We start from the raw sequence: 21070 nt of genomic DNA, 5'->3' as shown, positions 1-21070 counted from the left end.
TCGTCCAAGTCGCTGATGAAGACATTAAAGAGTATCAGTCCAAGGACCGAGCCCTGTGGGACCCCACTGCCCACACCCTTCCAGGTCAAAACTGATCCATCCACCACAACTCTCTGGGTGCGACCCTCTAGCCAATTTGCCACCCACCGGACTGTGTAGTCATCCAAGTCACAGCCTCTTAACTTGTTCACCAGTATGGGGTGGGATACCTTATCAAAGGCCTTCCTGAAGTCTAAGTATACGACCATTCACCCCTCCTCCTGTGTCTAGGCGTTTCGTAACCTGGTCATAAAAAGAGACTAGATTAGTCAGGCACAATCTGCCTGCTACGAACCCGTGCTGGTTTCCCCTCAGCATAATTTGTCCTGCCGGGCTCTCGCATATGTGAGCCTTGATAATTTTTTCAAAGACTTTGCCAAGGATGGAGGTGAGACTGACCTCCTTGGATGTTTTTAAGACCTGGCTAGAAAAAGCCTTGGCTGGGTTGATCTAGTTGGGCATGGTCCTGCTTTGAGCAGGGGGTTGGATTAGATGACTTCCTGAGATCCCTTCCAACCCTAATTTTCTATGATTCAATCCACATCCTTATGCTTCATAAATGGCGATGGGGGTGCTTTATCTAAAGCTGGCTCAACAAGGTTTAGATAAAGCACCCCTACTGCCATTTTTAAGTGTGAGGACACTGATATACAAGTCACTCTAGAAGCATTAATTAGAGCAACACTTGGAGATGCTCTAATTAAAGCACCCCCTCCATACACACCCCCAGAGCACATGTATAGACACCCTATGACACTATAAGATATTCCACAAGCATTTGGGAATAATGCTGAAATATGAAATGGTTCTAATCACCTGGGTAAAACAACAGGTCTCACATCCATCTGGCAAGTTTGTTGCATTTGTTCAGGAGCATTCAAAGAACCCCACAAACCCCCTGAGTGTAATTGCTTTCAAACCACTTTTAAAAAATAGTGCAATTCTGTTTTGCTCTGCATTTACAACAATTAAAGTTTCTTGATTATATAACTTTGCCTGTGTCATCAATTCACAATCTTCTACTGAAGAAATCTATAATACAGCCAAAACTTCTAAGTGGAACTTACGCACAATTAAAGCAATTCTTTAGCTTTAATTATTTAACTCAATTAAAATTTTCCTCAACATAGGAATATTGATATCATTATAGAAATCTTGAGAGCATCAGCAAAGCAAATACCGTATGCCCAGTATCATTCAGTTTCCTATGTCTTCAGCTGAGACATTTTATAGCCCACAGCAAAGCATCAGTCAATCAAAAAGACCATTTATAAAACTGGGAATATTTCCAATAGTACCTGGAGAGAGGCAACACTTTCATCCAAACACTAACAGAAATAAGAATTACCATACCCACATCTGAGAGAACAAGTTTGTGATAACTGACTGATCACTGGGTGGTGTTGTGTAAGCTCACATGTCTGTCTCATATTTCCACATAAATCCAAATACTGCACAGAAAAACACCCTACAGTTGAAACCACCAAGGTTGCATACCATAGGTATAGATGACTCAGGGTTCTGCTGGAGAAGCTTCAAGAGTGCAAGATATTCCTGGCACCTGCACTGGGAGTACCCCCAAGCCTGAATCATTTTAGTCAGTGGGAAGATGCTTGTTGGAAATACACTAGAGGTTCCAATGGTACTTCTGGACATTGAAGGTGTGAAACCAAATACAAAAGTTCACCTACCTTCCTTGCTGTCAAAGCCAGATTTCCTGGAGGCAAGCTACAATTCATCTATCTCTAACATTGACTAGTATTTCATAAATATGTGGGAAATAAGCATAATGAAACAAAAAAAAACTTAGACAAGGTTTTGCTTTAAGAAACTGGTCCTCAACCTTTCTAGACTCAAGGCTTCCTTCCATAAGTTTGGGGACCTGAGCAGCATCCCATTTCAAAAACCTATTTATTTATTTTACATGCTTGAATAAGGGGTGGAGAAGAAGGAGGAGCATGCAATAGGGGAAAGCCCGTGCTGCAGCCAGTTGAGGGAGAAGGAACAGCTGGAAGGGAAGAGTCTGAACTTACATCCTCAAGTATTCTGCACTTCTCTCTCTCATCTCCTCTCCCCTGGCAGCACTCTTCAAAGGCTGTCATGGCACCCAAGGGTGCTGCAGCACCCTCATTGAGAATCATTGGTTTAAAGTGCTGAGGGCATGTGGATCTGCACCACTTCAAGCACTGGTGCAGGAAGCACTGTGAAGACCAATCTGGCCACTTATTTACATATATAGTGATCCCCTTAGTTATATATATTTAGGATCCTATGCATCGCTATACAGATGAGCTAAACTAATATCACGTATCTGTTCAATTTATAGTCTCTCACAACTCTGTCCAGCTTAAGAATAACAGCTACAAGGCCTCCTAACTCTCTTTTGTATACACTCACTTTCTCATCAGCAGTGAAGAGGAAAGTGAAAAGCCATGCTTCTGTCAGGCAAAGCTTACCCTTCACAAAACAGGAGTAAATGTGCCTTAGGAGGAGTCATTGCAAGGAGGAAAGAATCCATTCTTTGATTTGAAAGTAGTGCAGAGGACAGCCCCTGCTGCCATTCCACAGCTGCTACTCCATAAACTGAGCTGCGAAAGAGGTCACAGTCCTTCTGCATTCACTTCAGGGATATTTGAAGATTTTCCAAACTACCCAGCCACAAGCCATATTTTCCCTTTCTCCCATCCTATTATCTACAACCCACAGCTGCTAGTACATAAGAAGCACAGAATCCCCTCTCCATACGTCCATGCCTGCTTCTGACACCTACCTTTCATACACTTGAATTGCAGAGGCTTTCTAGGCTCCAACTGCTGGGGATGTTTTATCCTTCATATTAGATCAGAGTTCTAGGATTTTCCTTAAAAAGAAGGCAAGAGAAAGGAGAACAAAACTTTACCTCTGTTCTGAGCACACTTTTCTGCATACATATGGCACCTATTCAAGCAATTTTTATTTTATGGCATTTTCAAATGGGGAAGCCTATGTAAAAGAATGCAAAGAAGAAAGTTCCAGTGCTCAGTGTAATTCGGCTGGTGGCCCAGATTCCCTATTGCACTTTGTCTTGTATAAACCATGACAGTCATTACTGTGGCTTTCAGCATAGAAAACTGAAACAGTCACATTGCAAAGAGATTGTTAGCAGTGAAAGATCTTTGTCAGAGGGGGAATGAGCTTCATGGATGAGAGTTTCCAATACTTTAAAAGGCCTGCCAAGTTGGCCTCTACTCCATTCCCATGTTCACATAGCCTTGGCTCCTTCTAATAGGAAATGTATTTAGGCACAGAAAAAGGGAAAGTTTTGAGATGGCAGGATAAAGGTCTGTTTATTTTGTGCATGACTTCTTCTGCACAAAGGATTGTGTGTTACTAGCAGTAATACAATAGTCTGGCAGGTAATAGAAAACTCGTGAATAGAAGGAAAGAGAATGGCGATAAAACAGGAAGACAATCAATGATTCAGGCTAAGTATAAAGGAAGCACTGTGCAGGCATGGTCTGTAACCTCAATAGCAAAGTTTTATATCTTTGGTGTTGGATTCAATTTTATGATTTGTCTGTCTTCTGCCATAAGGAAGGTTTCAGTAATATTACTCACACAAAGGAAGTGTGCAAGGAGGGAAGGGGTTTTCCAATTCATTGAAGAGATTTATTTTTGTGTTGTGCTCTGATATGATACGTGCATCACTACACAGAATTTAAACATCAGCTACCCAGCTTGCCAAGCTGTGCAGAGAAATCTGAGCATAGGAAAATTGACTGACCCCCTTCATCACCACATCTGTTTCTATCCAGTTCAAAAGCAGGTCTAGCATGGAATACATGTCCACTCTAAAGGTTTGCCCACAACATGGATATGATCCATCAATGAACTGATCACTCGGGGCAGATCCAGTAAAGAATTTCAGCACGTGTATGCATTTGGACAGCTTTCCACCAAAGTTAATTAGCCCTGAGAAACAAGGTAAATTAGCCTGTGCAGAGAACTATACAAAGGTAGAGCTGTGCTGGTTCACGTACCTGACCTCTCCTTCATAGCTAGCTTGGGTCTCTCTGTATAGCACTGCTTTCAGCTGCATAAATATATACAATAGCTACAGGCCATTTTGAGCACAGTCCATCTCAAAATGTTCCCTATTTATATGCCTCAGTACATTTCCTATTAAAGAGCTAAAGCTATGTGAACATGGGGTTGGAGTAGAGGCCAAGTTGGCAGGTGTCTCAAAACATTGGAAGCTCTTGTTCATGAAGCTCATTCCTCCGCTAATAAAAATCTTTCACTGCTGACAATCTCTTTGCAACGTGACTTTCCGTTTTCTATACTGAAAACCACAGTAATGACTGTCATGGTTTATACAAGACAAAGTGCAGTATGGTATAACTGAATATAAGAGCTGTGTGCCTGAAAGCACAATTCTCCATTAGAAATATTTTTATATTTTTCTTTGACATTTGGAAACTTTGTAATAGTGTTCTGAGTATTTGAGTCCAACATCAATGTCTACATTTCTGTATAAAATGCTGTGATTAGGATCCAAGAAGTGTCGCGTGACTGCCAGTTATGTAACTTATGACCTTTATTTTCCCCTACAATTGACAGTTTATCAGCAGCACTGACCTTCATTTGCACTTACAGGTTATTGAGTGCTATGAGTTATGTCAGTTTAAGAGATGGAGGGTCAAGTTGTGAATCTGCTTTTCATGGTAAAAAGATTCCTACTTACTGATAAGTGAAGAAAACTCCTTTTCAGGTTTTCCAACTGATTTTTAATTTTAATTATGCAGCATGAGTATTCCTATAATGCTTCTCGATTTGAAGTAACCTAAGGAGTAACAATAATGACAAAGTGATTAAAAGGGATGAGCACTTTCATTCTCCAAGCTTAGAAGAAATACTGCTTTTCTTGACCAATGCCTCCGAGCCTACCTTTGTGCTTCAGTAAGCACCTTGCTTTGATCGGTCTCATCTGCTGACTGTAAAGTGAAGCTTCACAAAAACACCTTGCAGTCTGTATTGCATAAAACTTCAGTATTATATCTGTCCAGTTCAGACAGTATTTCTTGGGGGGTGGGGAGGATGTAGCTCAAAATTTTTGTATTTTCCACTACATTTACAGAGGGAGATTATCCAACTTTTTCATTAAAGATGTAAGTGCTCTTGGGGCATTCTGTCACTTGGACAATGACAGTATCTAAAATGTGGGTGAGATCATTCAACAGGAAACTTTGGAAAGGGTGGGGAACTACTGTAACCACAGGTAACAGAGGTTATCAGCTAGGTCTATGTGGTCATAAAGTCCTTCCTTGTTAAGAACCATTCCAAGGTTCATACAAACTACTTTGAGAAGACAGGAATATCAGCTGAAAGGGTGCATTCCTGAATTACTTTTCCAGCACTGCTGGGACTGTATCAATCATTAATTCAACATAATTTTGCAATAATATTTGCTGTAGGAGATTCTAAACTAATTTCATACATGACTTAATAAATGGCCAGCAAGACAAGCCATGCAGGAACAGGTAAGACAAAGATGCAAAGAGTGTAAATCAGATTAAAATATCAGTTTAGACTGGGCCTAAGGGGACCATCCCTTGCCCTTCTTAAAAGTGCTGAACTATAACAGAGGAAAACTAGGTTCTGGTTTTTAATGCTTCATACTCCCAGTGGGAAGTTGGTTACAAACAAACAGATTTTTAAGAAGAAATTCAATAGGCTATAGGCACCTAAACATTTGGGCCTTAATGTCAATAAGATATACATAAAAAGGATATACCATTCTAACTATAGCAGTATATACACATGCACACTTCCCCAACATTCAATCCAACATTCACAGTTATACCTTCATGATGTCTTACACCAACATCATATATTTATATATTAGAAAGAAAATAAGACATACCAGTAAACCTCCCTGTGGCCGGAGTGACTTCAGGGTAGCTGTGCCCCCCCCTGTCGCCTCCTTTCCCGTGCCAAGCTTCAGACTTGCCCCCTCCTATCCCCCCCCGCCACGACTTTGATTGTATGCGAGTTCTTTATAGGGAGACTACCTTTCTTTTGCTTGGCTACAGTTCTCCTGCTTCGGGTGTTCTGTGTACCCAAGCCTTGCGGGCTATGTGTGTACAACACTGTCTTGGCCTACACCCCTCTGGCGCTCGGGCTCTCCGTGGCCCTGTCTCTCACAGGGCTCTTCTCTGCAATGCAGCCCTCTTCTCTGCAATGCGGCCCTCTCCCCAGGCTCACTGCACCACTACCCCCTCTTCTGGGGTTTCTCCGCCACCCTTCTCTGGAGCTGGGGTCTGTACACCCCGAACTCTGTGCCCTCACTGGGGCTGGGGTCCTCACACTACCGTGAGTCCCCTATGAGGCCTCCTCCATCCCCTTATAGCCTCACCCAAACCACCGGTGATAAACAACAACACAACAGAAACTCGAGCCTCTTGGCTATAACAATGCTCAGGCCTACCGGGTTTTCTCTCCTACCACGGTGACCAATGCTGCTCTGGCATTCAGGTTCTTCTCGCTTCTGGCAGGGAGCTCCTTCATCCTTAGCTGCTGGTAGGGGAACTCCCTCTGGCCTCCTGCCTGTGCTTTATATAGAGGCCAGGCCCTGCCCCTTTCTTCAGCTGGCTGGGCAGGTGTAAGCCATTAGCTCCCTTTGGTTGCCTCAGCAACCGGCACCTGAAGGGTTATCCCAGCACTTCTAGTAGCAGGCACCCTAGTGCCTGGCTACACTCCCCTCCCCTACCACCTTTATAATAGCATAAAATTATTCATGCCAGGAGTTGCACCAGCATAAATATTTTGGTAAAAAAAACACCCTCCCAACCCATGCAGTTAAGCTGGTACAACCATGTGTGTAGACCAGGGGTGTTAAACTCATCGAGCCCCACAGACTTGGGCCACATCACAAGCCAAACTGGACCCAAAAACTGGCCTCACATGTCAGTCCTGCTCCAACAACCATGGGACTCCTCTCACACCACGCCATGGCATAACCATGAGGCTGTACTGTACCTCCACAGAGTCCATGCTACATATAGTATAGCCCCAGTGAAAGGTGGACACCACCGGGTGTCCTGGACACTGACCACCTACGAGAAATCTAGGGGGCAGAGGGTTGTTAGGCCTGCTCAGACAGCAGGGCCTTTCATGTGTTATCTGTGTTAGGGGTGGATTTGGGGGTAAGGGATATACATAGAGCTACAGCCCACCCTCATATACCCTATAAATACATAGAGGCTCCAATAAAGTTGAAAAGTATATTATCAACTCACGATCACAACAAAAACAAGATTAACAGTAGGACACGTACGTAACATCAAGCATTAATTATATACACTAGTTAACTGCACTGCATCATAAACAGACCTGCCAGGAGGCAGCGAGGGGCAGCGTCGGGACCTTCACAGGAGCGACAGTCAGGCTCTCAGTTTTTTCCCTCAGAGGGTCTCAGACTGAAAGGGAGGGAAGGGTGATAATTACTAATCCAATGGATGATCGAGGTCCCGATCCAATAATGCCTTTACAGGTAAGTATCCAATTGTAATCCAATCCAATAGGTCACCCCTCTCTCTCTCACTGCTGCAGTCACTGTTCATACACATCAGACACGCAGGTATGATCACCAACCAAGTAAGCTCGCACACCATTCAAACCTCAAGTACTCGCAAGCATCCATATTCCATTCGCCTGCTGAATCATGCCTCAGGATTCCTTAAATACTCACCAAAATCACACCATGTGTCAGTCTTTCTTCTCACCAATCATACTCGTGCACACAACGCTCTACTATTGTGCTCTTGGCATTCAGGTGTAGCACATGACACTCGACTGGACCACGCAACCTACTGTGCAGGTTTCCCAGATGCAAGTGGGTCACTGACATCATCAAGGTGTAAAGTTTAGTTATTCTAAAACCTTACCACCTCTAATCAGTGTGCACATGCTCAGGAGGGATCTCGTCTTATGGACCACATCCAACACCAGAACTGCATGCAGTCACTCTGGGACTGTGCTGCACATGGCAGCCACTCTGCAGGAGCTGTACAAGGCTAAGCAGTAGACCAAGCATGCTGCTTGTGAGTCAGTGAGATCCTCAAGCAGCACCTGGGGCCAGATGATACAGCTCTGCAGGCTGGATCCAGCCTGTGGGCCAGATCCAGCCACCCCCTGGTGTGGAACAATCCAATAGATCAGTCCCACAGATAAAAATAAATGTGTAGAAAGAAATAAGTGTTATTTACTTAACTGTAAGTTAGAGTCCCAGTTCTGAAGAGCTTAGATGTATATAGAGGGACCTGGTTAAGAATTGATGCCTCTAGACAGTTCTGGAATACCAATATCAAATGTACAATATAACAGTTACTTGGGGATCAAGAAGAACAAACGTTGATATATCACTAGGGTGAAATGGATCACATAATCATTCACAAATATACATATTTCATAGTTGACAAGGAACTAACTCAAGATAAAAGTCTATAAATATATGCCCTATGATAACTGAAATGAGTGTCACAGAATACAAGGAAGTAGCACTATTAGGGTAGAAAGGAATGTTTAGTTATGTTTAGTTATAGCATTTCAAACTCATTTAGCTTTTTGTTATTGCTGTTACCACCTTTTTAACCTCAAAGACTAATTAACATGAGTTAAGATTAAAAAATAACTTTTGAAATATTCAGTTCCTTCAAGCACTGAGTGGAAGACTTGTGTTGTCTTATTTTACTTCCCAGGGAACCTGTAGCAGCAGAACTAGGAGAGATCAGAGTTTACATTCCTGTTTTTTCACTGCTAAGAGAACTATTTTTACCTTTGGGTAACTAACATGCCTCAGCTCTCCCAAGGTACAAACAGACTGGAGACAAGCCACTTCAGATTTATCACTAGCTACACTTGCCAAGGTCAATCGTCAGCAGGGGTACAGAACTGACCTTGCTAAATTTACCTTATTTATGTACATTAGTTACTCTGAAGTTAAAAAGGCTGGGTTTTTAGTAGCAAAGAAAAGCTTTCAGACAAAAATCAGGAAAAATAATTTATATAAATAAAAATGCATTTGTACATCACACAGAAGCAAAAAGAGATTCAGTTTTGCCATCTCCTTTAAAATATCTTGCATTATATATATACAATCTTCTGTAACAATAACAGCGTCTTTTCAAATCAGAATATTTTCTACATATAATGTTTTCCTCTTTATGTCCTTGAATAACAACTCAGAAGGGCAACAGAAAATTACTGTAATACTGTTATGTAAAAGACAAAGAAAAAAGAAAAGGAAGAGGGGAAGAAAGATCAATACTATGCAGCTCAAAGGCAAAGCTACCCAAGTCTAAGGACTTCGGAGGAAAATAAAGTTTTAGATATAAAGCTGACATGGCTGACTGATGCCAAACAAAAGAGTATACACCAAGACATCAACAGCCTGAAAGTATCAAAGAAGGGCTCTGTCCTATTCCTGAGAAACCTTATTTTTAGACCACTGTTCCCATCAGAAAGATATAAAAGCTTTTTTATTATATTATTTGATCAATATATAGAGAGAAAAATATGAACACCTAAAAATATCTTAGCAAGAATAATTTTATTGCTGGGTGAGACTGATTCTTTTTTTCTTTTCTTTTTTTTTTTTACAGTCTGAATTATTTAGTAATGAGTTTTAGTTCTTTGCATCTTTTACCTCTCTGAGAGCTGTTGATAATGGACAATATTGCTGGTTCTGCCAAAGCAATTAGGACTATTATCCTTTCTAACAGAAAAGAAAGCATCTGTGTTTGTATCAGGTATTGTTAACCAACTACCTGCTGGACTACAGTAATAGAAATAGAATAGACATAGTAATAGAATAGCAGAGATCCCCAAGGGCAGAGACAGGCAATTATTTTGGGTGGAGGGCTGCTTCCCAAGTTTCCGCAAACCATTGGGGGCTGCAAGGGTAGCCCTGCCCCTTCACGGGTGCCCTGCCCCCTGGTTGCCATCATGGGACTGGAAGTCCTGCCCCCAACCCCTGATCTTTGCCACCAGAAATCCCTCCCCTTGCCCCCCAGAAGTACTCCTTTCAGCAAGGGGGTTTGCCATCTCGGAACCAGAAAAATATCAAAGTATATTCTAAAAATTAAACAGGTACTACAACATTCATTAATTTCATTTCAAAAAATATTTTTGTCCTGATTTACATGTGTTTGTGTAGTGTATATAGAGGTGATAGTATAATAGCTTAAATGAAGACTTACTCTTGTATATTGTGGGTGCGTGGGGAAGGTGTGGGGGAGGGTGTGGGTCTGGAGTTTGTGGGGGCGTGGATAGGCACAGGGGTGTGGGTGTGTACATGTGGGGTGGGGGAGTATGGGGGTGTTTGTATGGATGTTTGGGGTGCGTATGGGGTTTGTGGGTGCCTGTAAGTGTGTGGGGAAAGAATGGCTGGGGATGGTTGTGTCATCTGTGGAGGGGGAGGGTTTTGCCCCCCATCCCCCATGGAGGGCAAAGCCCTTGCCAGCACTCCTCCAAGCCCAGGCTATATGCTCCTGCTGCTCCCGGCCCCAGCTCGGGCCCCATGTTCCCACTCACTGCCAGTTCACTTCCCCCTCCCATCTGCCACTGCTGCCCTTCTCTTGCTGCTTCCCCATTCCCCCCCCCACCCTCACACACACACTCACTCCACTCACTGCTCCAGCACCACTTCCCTGCTGCACGGCTGAGACACCAGAATACAACAGGAATCAAACTTGCCCGGCTGGCACCGCACAGGGCCAGCCAAGAATTGTGGAGGCCATGTCAGGTCCTGCTGAGTCCTGCATTCCTGGTGCTGCAGCTGGGAATCACATGGTGCCAGAGTGGCAGCAGCTGCAGGCAAGAAATCAGGGAAATGGCTGTGGCAGGCAACAGGGGAGTGGTAGCAAGCAGGCATGAAAACTGCAGTAACAGCTGGGCAGAAACATGGGTCCCATGCCAGTGGGAGCCTAGGGTGGGGCACAGGGTGGTAGGGGTTCTGTGGAGCTTCGCTTCACTGTGTCAGCAGAGAAAGAGGGGAGCCAGCTTGGCTCCAAAGAGCCCCTGCTGCCCTGGCCCTGCTGGCACTGGTCCCAGGACACTGGTGTGGGCCCTGCATGCCCACCCAGGTATTGCTGTACTCCATGAACTTGTTTGCTGCCCCTTCCCCCTGCTTTCCACAGCCATTTCCCTACTCTCCTCCCCCCCACCAACCACTCCAGCACCACGTGGTTCCCGGCTTCATTGCCAGGACCATAGGAGTTGGCCCATCCCATCCCTGAGGACTAGAGTGATCACCTGCAGTCCTCCCCTGCCTCCCTCCCCCACACCTTCTTATCTCAATTTCCCTCCAGCACAGGGAGACAGGAACAACTCCAGGATCCCAGGCCAGAACCCTCTGCTAGGCTGAAGCTTCTGGCTGGGAGGCAGGAGCAGGGGCAGAGGCTGAGGCTGGGGCTGGGGCTGGCATGGGGGGGTAGGGCTGGGCCGGCCTTGCTGCTGAGGCTACTTAGTTCTGCCACAGGCTCCCCTGTGCTGAGGATACTTAGTTCTGCCACAGGGTCCTACTGCTGCTGGCTCCTGTCATCTTTGACAGGTAGGCAGGGACAGATAAATATTAATGTTCTAAATTTTAAGGGCCCCATGGGCTGGATAGAATGGCCTGGTGGGCAAGATCCATCTCATGAGCCGTATTGTGCCCACCTCTGCCCAAGGGTCCCCAAGTTATGTGCCTAATTGCCATAAAATTTCAGTGGGACGTGGGTTCTTCACTCTATTACATTCATTTGAGAGATTCTAAGCATATTTCACATTTCTCTTTAGAATGACTGTCTTTGAGATCAACTTACCTATGATAGGTGATACTGTAGAACAGTAGTGAACAGAACACATGTTTGCCATTTGGTGTGGGGGGAAGCATGTAGGCTGCCTGCAGTGACCAAGGCCAGCAGGTTGGATGCACCCCTACACACCTCCCAACAGGCCCCATGGGCTCCCTAGGCTGCTGAGTGCAGCCAAGAAGCCAGGCCAACCCTGATTGGCTGCCAGGCACAAGCAAGCATTCTCCTCTTCCCAAGCAGCAGCATGTATTAGCTACAGGCATCTGTCAGCTGCAGGCAGGCAGCAGGGTGGAGGGTTAGGGGTAGAGGAGCAGAGTCTGTGTCTCTGCATGAACCCCATTACAAAGACCCTACATCGTACACACAGACCTGACACTGAACCCAGCAGAAGCCCCACAAGTGAGTACAACCCCAAGGAGCCAAGCTGGGCTGCCGGGCATGGGCAAACATACCCTCTGCCCACCTCCCACCCATGCTGCCTGTCTGCAGCTGACAGATGCCTGTGGCTGATAGATGACATGGCACAATGCTTGTACATGCCCAGCAGCCCAGTCAGTTTCTGTGGAGCTGTTCCTACTCACAGGGCTTCTCCTGGGCTGTCAGGTCTCTGTGTACATCATTGAGTGTTTCATGACAGGGTTCATACAGGGACACAGATGCTTCTCTTTCCCCCATCATGCTGCCTGCCCGTGGCTGACAACTAGCTGAAGCAGGAGGCAGGGCTTCAGAAAGGGTCTGTGCTGACGCAGCTCTGTGATGGCTTGGGGATGGGGACTGGCCAGAGCAGATTAGAGCAGTCTGAGTGCTAGTGCACCTCCATGTTGGGGAGAGGAGGGAACTAGGAGGGGGCCACAAAGGAGCCTGGGCTGATGGTGGACAGCAACCTAGCTTGAAACAATAGGGAACTGGTAGTGAAGTTCAATGCACCGGTCTAACCTAAATTAAGCTTGAGTGAGCATCAATCCATGTCTATCTTAGACTGGATTTCACCATTTTCACCCAACTTCTTTTCTGTTATGGCTTTTAGACCAGTTTCTAACCACTTAGATTGGTAACCGTCTATTATCTGTATCTGGTCACAAGGTAGAAAAAACAGAAAACAGAAGACATCAGGGGATATTTTTTCCTTTCCTGTAAATAATACCATAGGAGGGGAGAAAGTCCAATTAACCTTTCCCCCCAACAATAAAGAATTTGGTTGGCTCGTTCCTTCAGCAAGCCCTAGGTTCATTTAGACCTGCCCACCCACGTTGAGTCTAACATTATAGGATTAGCTCCAAAACTATGAACTTTAGACCAATTCTTGGTTCCCCAATAAACCTACTTCAGTTATTTGATGGCTCATATGTTGTAACATGAGCATTGATAAGCTTGTGGCAGGCTGCCTCCCAGCAAATCCACAGGAAAGTTGGCCACTAGGATGCTCAGAAGTGTCCTGAAAGAGAAGACTGATACTAAAACTGCAAACGTCTATACTTTGCAATATTCAGGTTTACTACATAACACTGACTTTTTTATTGCTACCTTCTTTTAATGATTTCCACACTGAAGCTACCACTAAACAATGTTACAAGCTTAATAGCACATTCAAAAAGTTATTTTTCTCTGGGAATATAATTGAAATTTTAGTGCAGAGTAATAATATATAGAAGCTTTTAAGCTGACAATTCCTGGGCCAAGATTAACTACCTAAAATGTAAAAATGTTGATAGTTTATACAATTGCTTTTATTATTGGTTTACTGGTTAATGCAGGGCATTGGCACACAAACAAGTTTATGTGAGGCAAAGCGGGAGGAGTTTACTATTAATGTCATCTGCTCTGCATTTAACTGCCTTATCTGGACTACGAATGAATACTAACACTCCATCATCCCTCTTTCATTTTCCTTTTGAAAGCCTTTCATGAAGCCAGTAGACTAGGAAGAGTAGCTGCCATGACTTGACAGTCTCAACACTAGACCCTGCTTTCCCTAGAAACACAGAGAAAACAAATGAGTACACAGAATGAGAAAACAAATCAGACTGGTGCAGAGCAATTAGTTCCATTGTTTCTTAGAAAGTGAGACAGATGTCAAGGTAATTCCTTTGACTTTTTTTTAACCTTCCTTTTAGTCAGTCACTGTCACTGGGCACATTTATATGTGCAATTAATGTGACTGAGTAAACCCCAGCACAATCTGAGCTGGGGTAAACTAATTCAGATGTCACCTTCTATACATGCATTTAAGCACAGTAATATAGTCCACCGTCAGATAGTACTTGTGTATGACAATGCAGTAAATTAATCTACACCAGCCTAACTGCTGTGCACATGTAGATGGTGATGCTTTACAGTGCAGCAAATTGGTCTACTTTGCAGTAATTTGCACATGTAGATGCAGCCACTGATGATTAGACTAAGCCCAAAAGCCAGAATTCTGCTCCTGCAGTGTCCTGTTAATACAATATTAAAAGTGTTTTATAGGAGTGATATCCAGCAGCAAGTTATTTTGTGCTCTGGGAATTTCACACAACACAACACACCCATGAATGCACTGAAACTCAAAGGAAATTATGACAATATTTCTAAAACGCACATAACAGACCACAAGGGTTTTTGGAGTTGCTATGTGTGTGTGTATATATATATATAGAGAGAGAGAGAGAGAAAGAGAGAAAAAGAGATGTGTGCGTGTGTATAGATATGTGTGTGTGCCTTACTAATTAATATAACCCTGATTTAAGACAATTTCTGCTGCTATGCAAAAAGTGTACTCTGCAATAGCAATGTAAATCACATAGACTTGACTTGAAGTGTCCAATATGTACTGGCCTCCTCCCTAACACACATTCAGCAAATATTGTAGGTCAGCTCAGGTATTTACATTTTATTGCTCATTTGGGATGAAAAATGGAATGAGACGATGCAATGAGAAAGGAGCTAAACAAAAGCAATCTTCATAAAACCTAATGCACCCATCTGTCGCCATTGCCACATTTTCAAAATGCTTATTGTTACTTTTGCAGGGGCACTTAGGAATTCCTGTCACGGACTAGGAGTCCATTGTTCTAAATATTGCACAAACATAGAACAAAAACTTGATCTCTGCCCTATACAACTTAGGATTCATGCAAACAGGTTGTTAAAGGGCAGTTAAAGTTCCAACATCTATTCTATTCATTACAATTTCTAGAATGCTTTACCAGTTTTCAATTAAGATCCTCATCTTGCTTGTCAATTTAGCCCATTCCTTGATGGCATCAACCAATGCCAGCCACAACTGTGTTAGCGTTGATCTAATTTTCAAGAGCAGGTTGGACAGATACTTGGCTAGGATATTTTAATAAGCATGATCCTGCCTTACGCAGGGGGTTGGACTAGAAGACTTTGTGAGATCCCTTCCAGCCCTATTTTCCTATGATCCTAATTCAAATAAAACTAACTGATGCAACAGTTTAACCAGTGCTAGTGGCATGGCTGTAGTAGCTTCCAGCTATTCCTAGCAGACGTGGAGTTGCACCAATGGCAGGGCAAAAAAACCCCCAAAAAACAATTGTGCTTTTGAAAAAGCTTTTCCTTGGATTGAGAAGGCCTTAAGCAAAGTCCAAAGAATTTAGCAAGGTGCAATTTGTAACTGTTGCAGCTTTGTTATTCAGGAAAAGAGAGCTATGGTTGATTATAGAGTATAAGCAGAAGACACTAAAATATGCTGCAACCTTCTGTCTTTGGATGGCTACGCTATAAAACAAAGAGTTAAATGGAATAGTTAGCTACAATGAATGCCAAGAAAGTGAATCAGCTACTGTGATGCCAGGGAAGCTACACTTTGCCAGAGAACAGCATAAGATTATAGTATTAGCTGTCTGTTTTTCATCCAGATCAGTGAACACCTGAAATAAAATCTCAACAGAGATAAACAAAATATTCCATGTGATGTCTTGTACTTACTCCTCAGCTGATATCCAAATTGTGACTTAATATTGATAAATAAGTGAATGCTGCCATTTGAAAACCATTGCATAGAAAGCCTAACCAGCCCTGTTGTTCTTTTGTGCTTTATCAGGCAATAAAAAACAAAGATTGGATCTGTTGTTAAGTGATTGTTCTTGCATGTTTAGTAAGTATTGCTGGCCAGGCTGTAGACAAGTAGATGTAATGCAACACAAATGCTTTTGGCAATAATGATAACTGTTTTTTCTTTTAGCATTAAGACCTTCTTTCTTCTAGATATTTGGCATTTGTGCCTTCTTCTTGGATTTATTTTTATATATTTGTCTGGCACCTTGAGTCTGCCCCTGTGGTTTTGTCAAGGTGAACACCGCCACCCTGACCAGTAACAGCACCCAGCGCAAGGAGGCAGGGCAGAAAGGTGAGGAAGAAAAGGAGGAGGTAAGGAATGTTTTCCACTGGGTACAAGAGGAAAATAGAAAAATCACAGTTATGGGTAACAGAAAAATAGAAATGAACATTTCTGCCCTGGTGTGAAGCCAGAGAAAAAATAAATGGGCACAGCCGGACCCCCTCTCTAAACTAGTACAAAAAAAGGCCATGATGTCCTTACTTTGAAATTCCACACTGTTTGCCAGGAGCAGAGGTTGTGTCTAGCCCTTGAGGCAACCACATTTGTGGTCTCAGGCAGCAGGATTAGTCTCAGCTGACTCAGCAGACTTGTCCTCTTGATCCTACAGTTTGTCAGTCTTCCTTGTCCTTTCAACAGTTGGGGAATCTTGGATATTCAATTTTTTTTTTCTGCCCATCTGCAAGCTGGTCCGAATACAAGACACTTCTCCAGTGTCATGTCCAATTCGACATAAAAATCAACAAAGATACAGGCCAGCTTCAAAACTTCTGTTTGTATCCTTAGCCTCCTATGAATTATATGAAAAAGATTTGCTATTCTGCTGATACTGCTCATTGCGCTAGATAGTCCAGAGATTTTCAAGATGAAGACAACTGTAAGTACTCCTTGGGCACATCTACACATGTCTCTATGGCAACATTACTACACCATGATTTAGTACTTCCTTTTGTAACAGGCTTTTGTAATCCTGCAGTGCACGGTTATTTTTAGCTGCTAGTTCCCCATAATGGTGGGCTATAGCGGGGGAGCACATCTCTATGGTGAAGTAGCTGCTGGTCATGTGTAGACACCCGCAAATGCTATGTTCCCATAACATGTTGCTACACTGAGGTAGCATCACATGTAGATGCACCCCTTTACGTTCTATCCAGTTCCTTCTGTATCTCATCCTTCCACTATAGCTCTAGGAGGACATGAACAGGGGCCTTGGTAAAAAGTACTTGCATGAAATGGTCATTGTGGGCACAGGCAAAAGTTACATTTGTCATGTAATCGGTCACCTGAAATGCCATGACACAAGTGCACGGCTGCAGAGTACTTCTAAAGTGGCTGATCACATGACAAATAAACCCTCATCAAATGAGGGATCAGATGAAGGTGCTCTATTCTGTAGCACCTTAGGGAACTTGTGTTCCCTAGGGTTAATTTATGGCATGATCAGGGCTGGGCTCCATCAGCCCAACCTGGCCCCTGGGTCTGTCTGCAGAGAGGGAGGGCGGAGGGGGAGTGAGCTGCCAGCTGGAGTTTATCTGGCCTGAGATGGAAGCGGCGGGGGGTGGATTGAAACCTCCCACCTTAACCCACCTCCATGAACAACTCATGCCCCTGGCAGCTGGGGGGCGGGGCACGGTGGCAGTGGGAGCATGGCAGCGGTAGCAGGAGTGGTGAGAGCCTAGCAGCAATAAGCGAGGGAGCTGCAGCCACTGCCAGTGGTGGGGGGTGGGCGGTGACCTCCTGCAGCCACTGCCAGCCCGGCAGGAATTGTGGACCGCCCGCAGATGCCACTGGTGGTGCCGGCAGCAGGGGGGTGAGCACCTTTTTGTAGGGGGTGCACCACCACACGCAGGGAGTGCATGTGCACCTGTACACACCCCCTACGTGTCACGCCTGCTCCCCTCCCCACTCCAGCTCAGGCCAGGCAAACCCCAGGTGAGACCTCACTCTGTCTCCCTGTCCCCTTCCTTACTTCAGATAGCCATGGAGCTGTGAGAGAGGCAGACTCCTTGGGCTCTTGCAGGCATGCTTAATTCTACCCCGCCCCAATCCAACAGGAAAATGAACATCTGTGGAGTCAGGTAAGGCACATTAACTCATGGCACTTTATGTAAAGTGTCATGAGTTAGAGAAGGGGCCTGCATGTCTGTCAGCCCCCTGTCCTAGACACCCTTGCTAGTTGAGTTATCCAAAAGGAGGACCTGTTGCTACCTCTGATTTTGATTCAGAATTTCACAGTATATAAAGTACTATTCAGTATATAAAGTACTATTACGTAGAGGACTCCTAGCCTAGTAGTCCTCTGGCCACTGGATTGTACAATGGTGATCAAACATTCCATTTCTACAATAGCCATTATTCACCAGGACTGAATTGAGAGGGCTCTTTCCACCACTTCTGCCAACAATGCAAGGAGGCATTTCCACACTGGTTCTCAAACAACTGTAATAGAAATACTTGAGGACCAAGACACTATAAAGTTTTGGACATACACACACACACTCTTATCTGAGAGGCAAAGATTTCTTAGAGTGATACCTTTTACTGGACCAACTACATGTCCCAAATACTCACTATGTATCCCAAATATCACTCTAAAAAATCCTTGCTTGTCACATAATTCTGGACCATCACACCTACAACATCACTCTTGCCCAGCATACATATTTATCTCATATATCTAAATATATACTAATATATATATTGTGTATATATATTTATATATCATATATACTCCCACCTTCCAAAGAGAATCTTTTTCTCACAGCTGAAAGAAGGTCAGCAAAGTAGTGGAGGGCAAAGAAATGCTTCAAAGACACCCTGAAGGCAAACATGAAGAGGTGTAACATCGACATCAACACTTGGGAGACCCTCACTCAAGACCGACCAAAATGGAGGAAGGCACTTTGGGAGGGACATCAGTACTTTGAAACAGCTCATCAACAGGCAGAAGAGGAAAAGAGGAACAGATGAAAAGATCATCAGAACATCCAACACAGCGCCCATTTGTCCTGGAAACACCTGTCCTCACTGCGACCAGACATGTTGATCTAGAATTGAGCTATGGAGCCACCTGCGGACTCACTGTTAAGATCCTTGGAAGAAAATCTTACTTGTTTATGAGCCCATCATACATACATGCAACGTATACCAATATGGCTATATTAGTATTAGAACTTTTCTTCCTTTTTCATGTCCTTGTGATAAGGTATTTAGCAAAATTTGCAGATTCATTGGAATCTGACAGGTCACACTGTGAGCAGTTCTACTATGGTCTCAAACCTGTGACCTCTGGGATATCAACTGTGCGCCCTAGTGCCCAACCCCACACCAGCACCAATGTACAAACTAATATCATATATAGGATATAAGTATATTCACAATATAGAGCTTATAGATATCTATTTAGAAAAGCTGAAATAAATACAGCGGCAATAATATAAAACACTGAGGACCAAGAGTGAGGGGAAGTGATATACATTCCCATTCTGAATCTCTCATCTGAATTCTAAATTTCCACCTCTTAGTAGATGCTAGCAGCTATTATGGAATTATACAACTTGCTTTCCTGTAGAAAAGCCACAAGCAGAGCTTGGTGAATTATTCATAATGTATAATTTGACTCATTTGACCTCTTTCTGTTTGTGAAGTGTTTACCTTCCATGGGAATTAGAATTAATGGTAAACATAATCATCTGGACTTTTTCATGCCTTGACAAAGATTTTGCTAAGATTCATTATGCCTTGAGTAAAGGTTTAGTATTTTTCTCTATATGATAGTTATCAGTCACTCTAACTGTGAATATACATTTCCAGTGTAAGATGTGTGATTATTAATTATCAGACAAACTCTTGCAATTAAATTAAACAAACCTTTTCTTCCTGAGTTAGAGGATCTACTAAATTTTAGCTATTAGATTTAGAAAGTCACTCAAGGTATGAGAATTTTTTCAATACATATGCACATAGCAATCCATGTTTATTATATACATATGAGTTGCCAATACTCGTTTAAGAATCCTAATCAAATGCAGATTTGAGAAACATTTTAAATGAATAAACATTAAAAGATCTCTTGCTCACCAGTATTTAATTAAAATGACATTATTGTAACTGTAATTGCTCTAATCCTTTCATAGTAAGCAGTTGCTGAATTTAGGCCTAATTGGAACATGTGGCATAGATATGTGGCAATAATCTGCATTAATTATTCTCTCAGCTCTCAGCATTCCCACTTCATTTTCATCTCATGCCTCAGCAAAGGCTGCTTTGAGAAAAAAAGATTAAATAATCAGCACAAGTATTATTTATTACAACAGAATAGAAAAATAGAAAACCTTAGAGAACTTGTGGTCTCAGAATCTTTTTTTTACAGATTACAGAGAGCTGATCTATCTTTAGGCAAGATGACAGCTATTAATTAAATATAATAGAACTTGCAGCTGTAGCTGCAATTGTAACTCAACCACCAGCAGTCAAAGTCTAAGCAATAATAAAGTTGCATATATTACTGAACTACCCTGATTGGGTCAGCAATTCATTTCTAGCCAGATAGCTGCATATAGTCATCCTCACAAACTAATCATATTATTATATATTAGGTTAAACCTCCTGAATTTTCTGGGTGGAAGAGTTGCCTGTATTCAAGATAAATGTACAGGAGCCATCAAGCTCCTTTATGAAAGCAGGTTATTGAAATAACAGGAAAACGACCTGAAGCAGGCACATCAGGGACTGATGTCTATCCATGGGATCCTGTCTTTATTTGCATAAGCAGTGAGTCTTTTGGAGAATGTAACTGAGTACATCCTGCCCATCCAGTTCTCAGGGGCTCCATCCCCTCTGGCCTGGTGGTGCAGCTGAGGCTGGCCCCACTCTGGGCCCCCACTCTGGACCCCCCCAGGTGGTGTGGGGCTGCAGTCAGTGGGGGGAGGCAGCCAGGCCCAGTGCAGGGTTTGGGGGTAGCAGATTAATTGGCACAGGGGGCACTGGGCAACAACTCTGTGTGCAGGGGAAGGGGTGGCCGCACAGATGCAGCAGGCCCTGGCCCCAATCCCGATCATGGGCCCGGCTGCACTTAACTCCCTCCTGGTCCCAGCCCCAACCCAAGCCCCAACCGCACTCCCTTCGCCCCCCTGGC

The 21070-nt window shown here is 43.6% G+C and overlaps 1 long non-coding RNA gene across 1 annotated transcript; it reads right to left on the bottom strand.

Annotated features, from left to right (window-relative positions):
• Nucleotides 1–2809: 2809 nt before the first annotated feature.
• Nucleotides 2810–10846, bottom strand: LOC112550960. The gene is made up of 5 exons (XR_003095046.1): nucleotides 10710–10846; nucleotides 8291–8369; nucleotides 7411–7496; nucleotides 4763–4861; nucleotides 2810–2899 (listed from the first exon to the last, which is right to left on the bottom strand). It is a non-coding gene; the product is annotated as an uncharacterized LOC112550960 (long non-coding RNA).
• Between the last annotated feature and the right edge of the window lie 10224 nt (nucleotides 10847–21070).

Source organism: Alligator sinensis, unplaced genomic scaffold (assembly GCF_000455745.1).
Source record: "Alligator sinensis unplaced genomic scaffold, ASM45574v1 scaffold45_1, whole genome shotgun sequence".
NCBI classification, from domain to species: Eukaryota; Metazoa; Chordata; order Crocodylia; family Alligatoridae; genus Alligator; species Alligator sinensis.
Note: the sequence above shows the minus strand (reverse complement) of the source record. Positions and strands in the feature narration are given on the sequence as shown.